This window comes from Erpetoichthys calabaricus, chromosome 13, assembly GCF_900747795.2.
Source record: "Erpetoichthys calabaricus chromosome 13, fErpCal1.3, whole genome shotgun sequence".
NCBI lineage: Eukaryota > Metazoa > Chordata > Cladistia > Polypteriformes > Polypteridae > Erpetoichthys > Erpetoichthys calabaricus.
The window spans coordinates 5,989,311-6,003,941 of NC_041406.2; positions in this window are offsets into that span (position 1 = coordinate 5,989,311).

The following is a 14,631-nucleotide window of genomic DNA, read 5'->3' on the forward strand; positions in this document are numbered from 1 at the left end:
AGTTCGACAAAAAACAAAAAAAAAAAATTGTAAGTTGGGGCCAGGCCGTCACGGTCGGGGGTCTCTGCAGGGGGGTCCTCAGGTTTAGTTCTGGGGGGGGGGGGGGTTGCAGTGATCCAGTTCCTTAATGAGAAGCTAATTCTCGCTGCCCAGGAATCTGTCACTTAAGCAACATCTTTGAGCTTCATTTTAGAACATTAAAAAGACGTTAAGGAGAAACAGGCCACTCCGGCCAACAAGCTGAGATCTGAAGGTCTTGTATTCCATTGTGTCTGCGTGAAGAAGAACAACTGACGCCGTGATCTGTCGTGAGGGTAGACAGCAGGTTGAGGTGAACCTGGAGAGAAGGGGAATACAAATTAGCAGCAGTAAGATGGAGTCCACGTGTGTGAATGAGAAGGAAGGTGGTAGAAGGGTGCGACCGCAAGGAGCAGAGGTGGTGAAGGTCAACAAATTTAAATACTTGGGTCCAACAGCCCAAAGCAAAGGGGATGGCGGCCGAGGGGTGACAAAGAGAGTGCAGGCAGGGTGGACTGGACTGGGTGGGTGGAAGAGAGTGACGGGAGAGATTTGTGACAGAAGAGCAACTGCAAGAGTGAAAGGGAAGGTCTGTAAAATGGTGGCGAGACCACCCGTGTCTTATGGTTTGGGGACGGTGGCACCGACGAAAAGACAGTGGCGGAGATGAAGATACTATGATTAACGAAGGTAGACAGGATTAGGAATGAGGATATTAGAAGGGCAACGCAGGTATGACAGTTTGGTGACAAAGTGACAGAGGTGTGATTGAGATGAGGGGGACATTGGGAAAAGAATGCTGAGGATGGAACTGCCAGGCAGAAGGAAAAGAGAAAGGCCAAAGAGGAGGTTGATGAATGTGGTGAAGGAGGACATGAAGGCAGAAGATGATGAAAAAGTGGAGACGGGTGGTCTGCTGAGGCGACCCCTAAATGAGACCTGCTGAAAGAAGCAGAAGATTTTGTTACTTTTCTTCCCTTTAATGTTTTCTCATGAAGGTTTTTATCCATCGTGCTTCTCTATTTTGTAATTATCCTTTAATTACATTCATTTAGTTTGTTATTCTGCGGTGGGCTGGCACCCTGCCCGGGGTTTGTTTCCTGCCTTGCGCCCTGTGTTGGCTGGGATTAGCTCCAGCAGACGCCCGTGACCCTGTAGTTAGGATATAGCAGGTTGGATAATGGATGGATGGATGGATAGTTTGTTATTCTCCTGTTTCCCTTCATGTTGAACCTCAAGCCTGCCAAACGCCGCCAGTGCTGCCAGTGTGCAGTTAAAACAGCCGCCACCTGAGCCCCGATTCAAGCTGTCAGGGCACCGAGGACTTTCTCTGTGTTGCTGGCACCCACGTCACTTTGTTTTCATCAGGTAAGTTTTTGTGTACATGAATTTCTGATGTTTGTATTTATGGCTTCTTGATATTTAGGTCTTCAGCAGTGCTAGCCCCCCATTGTACTTTGAGGCATTTTTTTGCTGTTCTGGCCTGCTGTTGTTACACAGGAAAGGCTACCAAATTTAAAGGGGACAACCAGGAGAAGAAATGTGTTAGGATATGGAGTGACAAATATGACGTAAATATGAGTGAGGCCTCCAAAAATAACCATAAAGCAAATCAGGATCTTCACTGGTCAGCCAAGAAGAGACTCACTCCGGACCAGGCTCCCCCCTAAAATCCAACCGCAGTCCAAAAACTGCTTTAACAGTTCAAAAGATAAAGAAATATCTCAAATAAACAAGAGAGGGGATTACCACACACCCCTGGCGTGAACGTGTGTGGGATTAAGAACTCTGAAGACTGGGCATCCTTCAACGGGAGACATGATGTCTTTAACTAGTAAAGGTGTTAAATTATTTAAATTAGATTAGATTAATTTTATTAATCCCAAGGGTACACGGTACAACACCTTAATTCCAAGGGGAAATTCAGAGGCATAATTTAGGTGGGTAGAAATGGAAGGACATTGTGGACTGGAGTTTGTAGGATTTTTTTAATGATTAATAATCAATAAGACACCCATCCAGGGACGGCAAATTAATGCAGGTAACGACGTGTAAAATCTCTGTTTCACGTCCCAGCGGAGACTCCAGAAATATGAAGAGCTCTGTACGATTAATGAATCGTAAACCATAAAGCAAACCAGCATCTTCACTGATCAGCCAAGAAGAGATGCACCCCAGACCAGGTAGGCCCAGAAATCCAACTGCAGGTTAGGTCTAAAGTCCAAGAACTGCCTTAACAGTTCAAAAAGATAAAGAAACAGCTGAAATAATCAAGAGAGAGGATTACCACACACCCCTGGTTTGAATATGTGCTGGGATTAAGAAGTCTAAAGACTAGACTTTGTTCAACAGGAGGCGTGATGACTTTTAATTAGAAAAGGTGTTAATAATTTAGATCAGATTGGATTACATTAGATTAGCTAAATTGTATTAATCCCAAGGGGAAAATCAGATGCATACTTTACAGGGATAGAAATGGAAGTTCATTGTGCACAGGGGTTTGTAGGATTTTTGATGATTAATCATCAACAAGACACCCATCCTGGGATAGCAAATTAATGCAGGTAATGGGGTGTAGGATTTCTGTTTTCATGCACCGGCTGAGATGCTAGAAATATGAAGAGATCTGTACGATATATAAATCAAAAGCCATAAAACAGACCAGGATCTTCACTAATCAGCCAAGAAGAGACTCACTCCATACCAGGTAGGCCTAGAAACCCAACTGCAGGTTAAGTCTGAAGTCCAAAAACTGCCTTAACATTTCAAAAGATAAAGAAACAGCTGGAATAATCAAGGGAGAGGATTACCACACACCCCTGGCTTAAATGTGTGCTGGGAATAAGAAGTCTAAAGACTGGACTTTGTGCAACAGGAGGCATGATGCCTTTTAATTAGAAAAGATGTTAAATTATTTAGGTTAGATTAGATGAATTTTGTTAATCCCAAGGGGAAATTCATAAGCATAATTTACAGGGGTACAAATGGAAGGACATTGTGGACTGGCGTTTGTAGGATTTTTGATGAATAATAATCAATAAAACACCCATCCCCAGACGACAAATTAATGCAGGTAATGGAGTGTAGGATCTCTGTTTCGCGCTCCGGCTGGGATACTAGAAATATGAAGAGATCTGTACGATTTATGAATCATAAGCCATAAAGCAGACCAGGATCTTCACTGTTCAGCCAAGAAGAGACTCACTCCATACCAGGTAGGCCTAGAAATCCAACTGCAGGTTAGGTCTAAAGTCCAAGAACTGCCTTAACAGTTCAAAAGATAAAGAAACAGCTCAAATAATCAAGGGAGAGGATTACCACACACCCCAGGAGACTGGGTTTTCTTCAACAGGAAGCATGATGCCTTTTAATTAGAAAAGGTGTTAACTTATTTATTTTAGATTAGATTAATTTTATTAATCCCAAAAGGAAATACAAAGGCATAATTTACAGGGGTAGAAATTGAAGGACATTGTGCACATGGGTTTGTAAGATTTGTGATGATTAATAATCAATAAGACACCCAATCTGAGACAACAAATTAATGCAGGTAATGGAGTGTAAGATCTCTGTTTCATGCTCTGGCTGGGAAGCTAGAAATATGACAAGATCTGTACGATTTATAAATCATAAATCATAAAGTAGACTAGGATCTTCACTGATCAGCCAAGAAGAGAGGCACTCCAAACCAGGTCGGCCCAGAAATCCAATTACAGGTAAAGTCTGAAGTCCAAAAACTTCCTTAACAGTTCAAAAGATAAAGAAACAGCTCAAATAATCAAGAAAGAGGATTACCATACATCCCTATCTTAAATGTGTGTGGGATTAAGAACTCTGAAGACTGGACTTCCTTCAGCAGGAGGCATGAGTTTGGGAGTATGTGCTGATAGCGTGTTGCTGCACCCACCACACAAAGAATGATGCCTTTAAATTAGAAAAGGTGTTAGTAATTTAGATCAGATTGGATTACATTAGATTAGATAAATTTTATTAATCCCAAGGGGAAAATCAGATACATACTTTACAGGGGTAGAAATGGAAGTTCATTGTGCACAGGAGTTTGTAGGACTTTTGATAATTAATCATCAACAAGACACCCATCCTGGGATAGCAAATTAATGCAGGTAATGGGGTATAGGATCTCTGTTTCATGCACCGGCTGGGACACTAGAAATATGAAGAGATCTGTACGATTTATGAATCGTAAACCATAAAGCAGACCAGGATCTTCACTGATCAGGCAAGAAGAGATGCACCCCAGACCAGGTCGGCCCAGAACTCCAACTGCAGGCTAAGCTCAAAGAGGGGAAAACTGCAGCTTGAGCAGAGATGCCCAGACTTCCCTCTCCCCGGCCACTTCTTCTAGCTCTTCCAGGAGAATCCCAAGGCGTTCCCAGGCCAGTCGAGAGACATAGTCCCTCCAGCGTGTCCTGGGTCTTCCCCGGGGCCTCCTCCCGGTTAGACGTGCCCGGAACACCTCACCAGGGAGGCGTCCAGGAGGCATCCTGATCAGATGCCCGAGCCACCTCACCTGACTCCTCTCGATGCGGAGGAGCAGCGGCTCTACTCTGAGCCCCTCCCGGATGACTGAGCTTCTCACCCTATCTTTAAGGGAAAGCCCAGACACCCTGCGGAGGAAACTCATTTCAGCCGCTTGTATTCGCGATCTCGTTCTTTCGGTCACTACCCATAGCTCATGACCATAGGTGAGGGTAGGAACATAGATCGACTGGTAAATTGAGAGCTTCGCCTTGCGGCTCAGCTCCTTTTTCACCACGACAGACCGATGCAGAGCCTGCATCACTGTGGACGCCGCAACGATCCGCCTGTCGATCTCACGCTCCATTCTTCCCTCACTCGTGAACAAGACCCCGAGATACTTGAACTCCTCCACTTGGGGCAGGATCTCGCTACCAACCCTGAGAGGGCACTCCACCCTTTTCCAGCTGAGGACCATGGTCTCGGATTTGGAGGTTCTCTTTGAAGCCGTACACACAAAAAGAGGCTCGAAATGTGCAAACGTAGCTTCCCATGCAAATATCGGGATTTATAAAAGAAAACTTGATGGAGAAAACATGCGTATATTTACAGCAACTCCGATCCATGCAGATGTGACATTCTGGATAAACTGGGCGAGTGATGACACACTCGATAAAGTTGGGAAATGAGGCCAAAGCAGGGCACCTGCTCCTCTCTACAATGTCCACAAGGCACAAATACTGGAAGTAACGCCATTTTCCTCTTGCAAAAGACCTCCAGACTACACCCTGCGTGAACGCAGCAGAAGGCAGACCTTCTACTCAATGCCTTGGTTACATCTTGTGTTGACCACTGCAATGCAATTTTGGCTGGCGTTGCCAATAAACTTCTTCAACTCTACAGCCCAGATTATTACTGTTCTAAGTTCACTGAACCAACAACTAACTACTACTTATTAGGTTAGGTTAGAGGAGGATGCTCCTCATATGAAGAGCAGATGCGTGGGCACACACATCTACATATAAGAAAATATTAAATTGGGTTTACCCACCCGGAATAAATAACACTAATAAAAATCTACATAAATATACCATAGAGTAAAAAAAATTCTTAAAAAGTGGTGGAAAAAATATTTAAAATTAATAATAATAATAGCATTAGAACATTAGAACAATCTAGATGAGAAAAGACCATTCAGCCCAACAAAGCTCACCAGTCCTGTCCACTTATTTCTTCCAAAAAAACATCAAGTCGAGTTTTGAGGGTCCCTAAAGTCTTACTGTCTACCACACTACTTGGTTGCTTATTCCAAGTGTCTATCGTTCTTTGTATAAAGAAAAACTTCCTAATGTTTGTGTGAAATTTCCCCTTAACAAGTTTCCAACTGTGTCCCCGTGTTCTTGATGAACTCATTTTAAAGTCACTGTCTCAATCCACTGGACTAATTCCCTTCATAATTTTAAACACTTCACTCAGGTCTCCTCTTCATCTCCTGTAAAGGCTCAGCTCTTGTAATCTTTCCTCATAACTCATCCCCTGTACCCCCGTAATCAGCCTAGTTGCTCTTCTCTGGACCTTCTCTAGGTCTGCTATGTCCTTTTTGTAGCCTGGAGATCAAAACTGCACACAGGACTCCAGATGAGGCATCACCAGTGTGTTATAAAGCTTGAGCAGAACCTCCTGTGACTTGTACTCCACACATCAAGGCGCTATATAACCTGACATTCTGTTAGCCTTCTTAATGGCTTCTGAACACTGTCTGGAAGTCGATAGTTTAGAGTCCACTACGACTCCAAAATCCTTATCATAAGGTAGACTCTCCATTTTCTGACCACACATTGTGTATTCAAACCTCACATTTTTCCTTCCTATCTGTAATTCTTTACATTTACTGACATTCAGTTTCATCTGCCACAAATCTGCCCAAGCCTGTCTGCTGTCCAAGTCCTTCTGTAACGATATAACGAATTCCAAATTATCTGCCAATCCACCTATCTTGGTACCATCTGCAAACTTAACCAGCTTGTTACTTATATTCCTATTCAAATCATGTATAGATATTAAAAACAGCAGCAGCCCCTAACACTGCCCCCTGCTGTTCACCACTCTTAACTTCAGCCAATTATGATGAGGTTCCTCGCCCCGTCACCCTCTCCTTCCTGTGTCTGAGCCAATTCTGCACCCATCTAAAAACGTCACCGTGAACTGCCACTTCTTTTAGTGTGATACCCACCCTCTCATGTGGCACCTCATCAAATGCTTTCTGAAATTCCAGATTAATAATCTCATCTTCTCCATTTTGATCGTATCCTTTTGTTGCCTCCTCATAGAATTCCAGTATGTTAGTAAAACACGACCTCCTTCTTCTCAATCCACGCTGTCTGTTCTGAAAAACTCCTGTACTTACCATTAAAATTAAAATGAATTAAAATGTTCAATAAAATTAATTTTAAGACCAACAGGTGTAATATCACCTATTCCCCTTGTTCTAAAAAAAAATATGGCTGCAAGAACCTGCAAAATATTTAAAAAATATTAAATTATTAAATTTGAAATCCAGCAAAAACTTAAAATTAAGTATCTGAATAAGAACTTCAACTTAATTTATACTTGTAGTATTCAAGGTATTTAAAATTATAGATCCAAAAGAAAGGATGAGCCTTGGGGCCAACAGTCCTGCTTTTAACCTTATGGCCTCAATAGCAACATTTAACATTAGGGCTACTGATGCAAATTTTAAGATAAGGTACAGGGTTAATATCAGGGCCCCAAGTTAAATTTATAACCTTAGGGCCCCATAAATACGGACTTTAAGATTAGTATAGGGGACGGGGAAGGGGACTATAAAAAAAAATGTACCATAAGGGTGCAATCCACACCTGTGAAGCCAATGCCGGATAACATGTCCGGCTGAGCGAACCCACAGATAAAAGCTTCACCAGTCTTGGATTTCTCTCAACTGGAGTTGTTGGATTATGTAAAACATTAAAATATTCTAAAATGTTTTCATTAAATTTGGAAATATTCCAGGTCACTTTTGTACTTATTAAAAGCATATAAAGTCCCAATCACTCTCCAAGAGCACGTCCAAAAATGCCCACCAGAGGGCAACAATTCCCTCAAACTCTGGCTAGCAAGAAAGGTAAGCACAAAATCTTTAAATAATAAAAGTTAATTCTAAATAATAAATAATAAAATTCTAAATAATAAAAAGTTCATTCTAAAAAAAAATACTCTTCAAAAACAATGAAACAAAGGAATTAGCCAAAAACAATAAGGCAGTCCAGTGCAAACAAAGTCCCAATAAAATAATCCAGAAATGAGGTCAATAAAACAAAGCAGAAAGTAAAAAAAACAAAACAGAGATCTAATAATTCACAGAAATCACACTCATCAACTCCCTAGCATATTCACGGCGGGAACTGTGTAAGACCCTCTGGATTTATAGGGTGGAGGACAATGATTGGCTGGTAGCCCCAGTCCTTTTGGGACAACCCAGAAAACACGTGGAACAAAGCAAAGGCAGCTTATATACACAGACAACGCCAAAGATTCTGAATGTTACACATAAACAACATAAATCAAAAAATCCAAAATAAACAAAAGAGATGTAAAACGTGAATTTGAACCAAGACATGACAATTCAGCTTCATTGGTTCCCTGTGTCTCATTGGATATTCTTTAAAATGTTACTGTTGTGGCCACATGGGGGCGTTGGTGCACCCCCAAAACTCACCACAGGTGCAATTGCAAAGTTTGCTAAACAAATACGTTACAAAGGCGTCCTTCTAGTATTGGCACAAGCACAGCACAACTCTTCCTCTCTTGCTGTATTTCTCCTCCTCCACACCTCCCAGGTAAGATTTATTCATCCTCCACTCCCAGCTTTGACTCACCTGGATGAGGCTGTATGGCTTCTTTTATGCCAGATCCGGTGTACTTTGGCATAGCCCTGTGGAAGTACTTCTGGGTCAATCAGAAGTCCAAAATCCCTTCAGAACCCCCAGGGGACCAGCAGGGATGCCTCCTGGGACTACAGCTTCCAGCATGCTCTGCAGGCGTCTGTGTGGGGGATCTTAATGGAAGGTGGCTGCCATCTACAACAACAATAATATTTATTTATATAGCACATTTTCATACAAAAAGTTGCTCAAAATGCTTTACATAATGAAGAAAAGAAAAATAAATATCTAGCGTATATGTATCAGTGCTCATCTTCCCCAATCCTTCTGTTGTACTGGCCTCCTGGTGGGCGCTTCTGCTAAGATTTTAAGAAGTGTTTTTTGAATGTTGACTGATGAAAAGCACCCACGTGTTTATTTTACGAGTGATGTATGAGAGACTTATTTTTTACTTTTTAGTATACTTTTTAACTTAATATAAGTGTGGCTTTTAAAAAGTATTTTTTTATATATATATAATTTTCAACATTTTAGCCTTGGGTTTGTTTTAGTGTCATTTTGTAATCAATATTTTAACACTTCCTTTAATATTTCTATCCGTTACTAGCGCCATGTATTGGTGAAATCTTGAACTATTCTATCTATCTATCTATCTATCTATTCTTCATATGAAAATTTAGTTTCTTAATTAACATGGATTAGCTGATCAATTAGTGAAACTGATTATTGATTCGTGTATTGTCATCGGAAGTGAGTAAGTATGCAAAATTTCAAGTCCTTTGGACAAAAGGAAGTGGGTTAAATATCGATTACAAGATTTGTACCGGACAACAAACAGGTGAAGTTAAAATAAGTGTGGTAAGTAAAAATAATACTAATAAAATGGGATTCAACAAAAGCCTGATGCGCCAAAATGGTTTACACAAACAAAATATTTTTGTTTTTAAAAGATTTGTTAAAATTCAAAGCAAAACAGTTCACACAAAAAAACAGAAAATTAAAATAGCAAAAAAAAAAAAAAAAAAGTTTAAGTTCAAAGTTTAAATCTTGTTACATTTCAAACCGACAAATCACCTCAAAAAACGTTTCTGAACTATTTTAAAATGACGGTCAGAAAACTGTATGCCTACCCCATTTCTAAGTTGAAAATGGGCCTTTCAAGTCCTGATTACTGAGACATGTTCTAAACAACAACTGACTCAATGAACACCCTGAATACAATACAATACAATTTATTTTTTTTTATCGCCCAAAATCACACAAGGAGTTCCACAATGGGCTTTAACAGCCCCTGCCTCTTGACAGCCCCCCAGCCTTGACTCTCTAAGAAGACAAAGAAAAACTCCCAAAAAACCCTTGTAAGGAAAAAATGCAAGAAACCTTTCGGAAAGGCAGTTCAAAGAGAAACCCCCTTACCAGGTAGGTTGGGCGTGCAGCGGGTGTCAAAAAGAAGGGGGGTCAATGCAACACAATACACAGAACAGAACACAAGTCATCCTCAATACAGTATAAAAATAAAAATATTACAAATACGGAGCAGAATTTAACAGCAGATGATATCCCATAATAGGATTTGGATTTGTTTAGAGTCCTGGAGACCTCGGCCATCAAGCTGCCTCCCGCAATTGGCCATTCCACAGCTGAGACAGCCAATCTGATGACTTTTCCTTAGGCAGGCAAAACAACTTGGCAGGTGGGCAGTGGCACCAAGTGCCACATTTGAGTACCGAGAAGAGAAACAGAGTAGGTGAGGGTTAGTAACTAATTCTAACTATCATGTTACTTATGTTTAAGTGCTAATGACTAACAGCAGAGATGCAGTCTGTACAGTTAATCAGCAGCTCTAGTCAGGGTGTGCTAAACTGAAGTAGTGAGTCTTCAGCCGGGATTTAAAAGCTGAGACCGAAGGGGCATCTCTTATAGTAGCCGGCTGACCAGTCCACAGTTTAGGGGGTCCTGTAACTAAAACCTCCTACTGCTATTTGATTAATTCTTGGACTCATAAGCAGACCGGCATCTTGAGATCTTAATGTGAGCTCAGGTTTGTAAGTCATGATAAGTTCAGACAAGTAAGCCGGACCTCGGCCATTTAAGGCTTTATATGTTAAAGGAAGGATTTTGAAGTCTGTCCTAAATTTAACTGGGAGCCAGTGCAAGGATTTAAGAACTGGAGTGATGTGTTTGTATTTTCTTGTTCTTGTAATAATTCTTGTATCTCAGTTATAGCAATAAAGTTCTACCTTTACTAACGTATAGGGGGAAAAGACTATACTATTGTCTATGACTATGAAAGAAACACTTTAACTCAAAGCTTTAACTTTATAAGATTGGCTCTTACAATTATCACTACACGGAAACTAAACAATAAATACATTTTATAAACTGACATAAAATACTGTGATGGATGGCTGGTGAGAGTTTCCGGCCCTCACCCCCGGGCCGCCAGGAGGAGCTCTCCCGACAGCATGGACGGGTCCCGAATTCCAGCAGGGCCTCATGGACTATGTAGTTTTTATGCACAGCCCTGCTGGATACCTTGGGGACCACCGGGAGTCACTGTAGGGAGGCTCGTGGACTCTCATACGCCCTATAACCCGGAAGTGCGTCATAATCCCATGACAGGAAGAAACAACGTGCTCCCGGGTTGAAGATAAGGACTGTTTACCCTGACCCGGAAGGAATAAGGACTTGTGGGTAATGGAACAGAAACACCTCCGGGTCAGGGAGTATAAAAGGACTCTGGGAAAGCCCAGACACTGAGCTGAGCTGGGAGGTAGGGTGGCGAAGTGTCTGGGAGAGGAGGATTGGTGTTTGTATTTGGAGAATTGATTTATATGAGTAGTGTGGAGTGGCGGGTGCTTTGTGCACGTGATTTCAGTAAAATAAAAGAGTCTTGGATTTTTACCTGGTGTTTGGAGTGGTGCCTGTGGGTTCAAGAGGTGGATCAGAACCTCTACTGCTACAATATATAATTACTCAAAAAAATAACAATATTGATATCAATGATAACAATTAGAGAATCAAAACTGAATAAAATAATTCATTTAAAGCATAAGCCATGGGAAGGAAACTTGGCCTAAATTTAACATACACCTTCACACTCATTAATTTTTGGGTCAATGTGTGTCATTAATGCTTTTGAATGAATTATAGAAAGAAAATTGACAATCCTTTACAGATACAGGTACAAACTAATGGTACCCAAAACAAATTTATATATATATATATATATATATATATATATATATATATATATATATATATTATACATATATATAGTCACACACGTGCAAGTTGGAGGCAGTCAAAGAGCCTAAAGGTGAGTGAAGTATCGCGAGACAGAGGGTCATTACGTGGTGCTTACCTCAATCTCTTTTCGCCTACAGAAAACCTGATGAAAACTAAGAAGCTCCATTTCTGGGTTCAAAATGGCCGAAACAACGTCACTTCCGGTCCCACAATCCACTGCTTCCTGTCTCACATCATCATTTCCTGTCCCATCATTCTCTCTGCTATTTAAACGCCATTTTGTTCACAGTAAAACATTCAATGTACTGAAAAGTATTCTGAATCAGTGTCGTAATTATTGTCTGGATGACAATATATGGGGACGGTCCCCAAACCTTTTTCTGTTTGTAGAAGTCTTTTTTTTGCGCAAGATCATTTATTACAATTGGCTTAGCCGGCAGGATTTGTTTTTCAAAGATGTCAGAAGAACAGGACCTTAACACCGTGCTGAATACCATTATGGGCGATCTCCAGACCCTAAAGATCCAGATGGGAGAAACACGGACCCAACTGGCGGAAGCCGAGGCTTGTTCTCTCGCTGGTGTATGGACGGAGGTGGCTCAGTCACAACCAATTCAGCTGACTACACTGACTGAATCAGATGATATTGAGACTTTTTGATTTTTGAGCGTACCGCTAAGCGGAACACTTGGCCGAGGTCGGAATGGGCGTACCAACTGGCTCCCTATCTGAAGGGGACGGTGCAGCGGGCCTATTACGACTTAACTGAGGAGCAGACTGCTGATTACGATGCTCTCAAACTGGAGGTGTTTAAACGCTACTGTGTGTCACTGGAACAGCAGGCGAGAGAATGGAGTGAGTGGCAGTTTGACCCCGAAAGACCGTTAAGAACTCAGGGCTTTGAAGCCTGGGGAAAGGTGTGTCGCTGGCTAAGGCCTGATATAAACACCTCACATAAAATGGCTGAACTCCTGGCGTGTGAGACCTTCGTACGTACCCTCCCTGAACATATCGCCCAGCAAGTCCGGAAACATAATTTCGAGGGCATGGATTCCTTGATCAAAATAGCGGAGCATCATTGGGCAGCCTGTAAATCAGGGCGGTCGGAACAGTTCATTCGTCGGACCCAACAGGTACGTGGGGCAGCCCCTGAGCCCACCCGACAACCTCCCGAATCTGCCGTTCGTAGAAGGGACAGACCAGCCGGTCTTCCTCGCTGTTTCAAGTGTGGGGAGATCGGACATCTGTCCCCGAACTGCACTTACGAGCCTTTGGATTGTTCATTAATTAAGGGAGAAAGGTATTGTGCCACAGGGATTAACCCTTTGTCTCTTCCCTATACAGGTGTAGTTATTATAAATGGCCGGAAGGTAAGAGCAATGTTTGCTTCCGGGAAAAAAAATTAAAGGAACCCTTTGTAATCCAAGTATAGCATCAAGTCAGTGACACTTGTGGGATGTTGATCTGCTCAGTGAAGTAACAGAGGGGTTTGTTCATCACTGTCAGCTTCTTTGGTGCACTAGAGGGGCAACAATGAGAGGACCCCCCAAAACAGGAATGAATGGTTTAACAGGTGGAGGAGCGCCACTGACATTTTTCCCTCCTCATCTGTTTTGTCACTCGCTTTGCATTTGGCTACGGTCAGTGTCACTACTGGTAGCATGAGGCCATACCTGGACCCTACAGAGCTGGCACAGGTAGTCCAACTTCTCCATCAATATGTGTCATTGCCAGAAGGTTTGCTGTGTCTCCCAGCACAGTCTCAAGGGCATGGAGGAGATTCCAGGAGACAGACAGACAGTTCCTCTAGGAGAGATGGACATGGCCCCTCGTAGAAGGTCAACCCATCAGCAGGACCCACCGGTATCTGCTCCTTTGGGCGAAGAGGAACAGGATGAGCATTGGCAGAGCCTACAAAATGTCCTCCAGCAGACAGTCAGGGCACTGGTGTGAATGTCTTTGACCAAACAATTAGAAACAGACTTCATGAGGGTATTCTGAGGGCCCAACATCCTCTAGTGGGCAACATGGAGCTCGATTGGCATTTGCATAGAACACCAAAACTGGCAGATCCACCACCACTGGCGGGCGCCCTGTGCTTTTCACAGATGAGAGCAGGTTCACCCTGAGCACGTGACAGACGTTAAAGGATTTGGAGAAGCCGAGGAGAACGTTATGCTGCCTGTAACATCGTTCAGCATGACCGGTTTGGTGGGGGGTCAGCGTATCCCTGGAGGGATGCACAGACCTTTACAGGCCATACAACTGCACCGCAGGACTGCCATTAGGTATCGGGATGAAATCCTTGGACCCACTGTCAGACCCAATACCCACTACCCGCTCATTTACCTGACCACAATCCAACAGAACACCCCTGGGTGGGACATTATGCTTCGGTCCATCCGACGCCTCAGCCTGTCCAGGAGCTCAGTGATGCCCTGGTCCAGATCTGGGAGGAGATCCCCCAGGACACCATCCGTCGTCTGATTAGGACGTTGTCAGGCACTGGGGTGTAGGGGGCATACAAACTACTGAGTACCATTTGGAGTTGCTGCAATGACATTTCGGCCAAATGGACTCGCCTGCCTGCTGCATCATTGCTTTCCTTTGATATATATATATATATATATATATATATATATATATATATGTATATATATATATATATTGTAGCAGATATGCGTGTTGTCCACCTCTCGAACCCTCAGGTACCACTCTTCAGACCAGGTGAAAATATAACAACTATTTATTTTGTTGTCGTACAGTGCACAAAGCACTCCTTCCACCGCACTCATAAACACAATAAACTATTCACTAATACAATACACTCTCCTCCTCGCCCAGACACTTGCCACCCTTCCTCCCAGCTCAGTTCAGTGTCTGGGCTTACCCAGAGTTCTTTTATAGCCCCTGACCCGGAAGTGGCTCCAAGCCAAACCCACAAGTCCGTTTTCCTTCCGGGTCAGGGCAAAGTCCTTTTCTT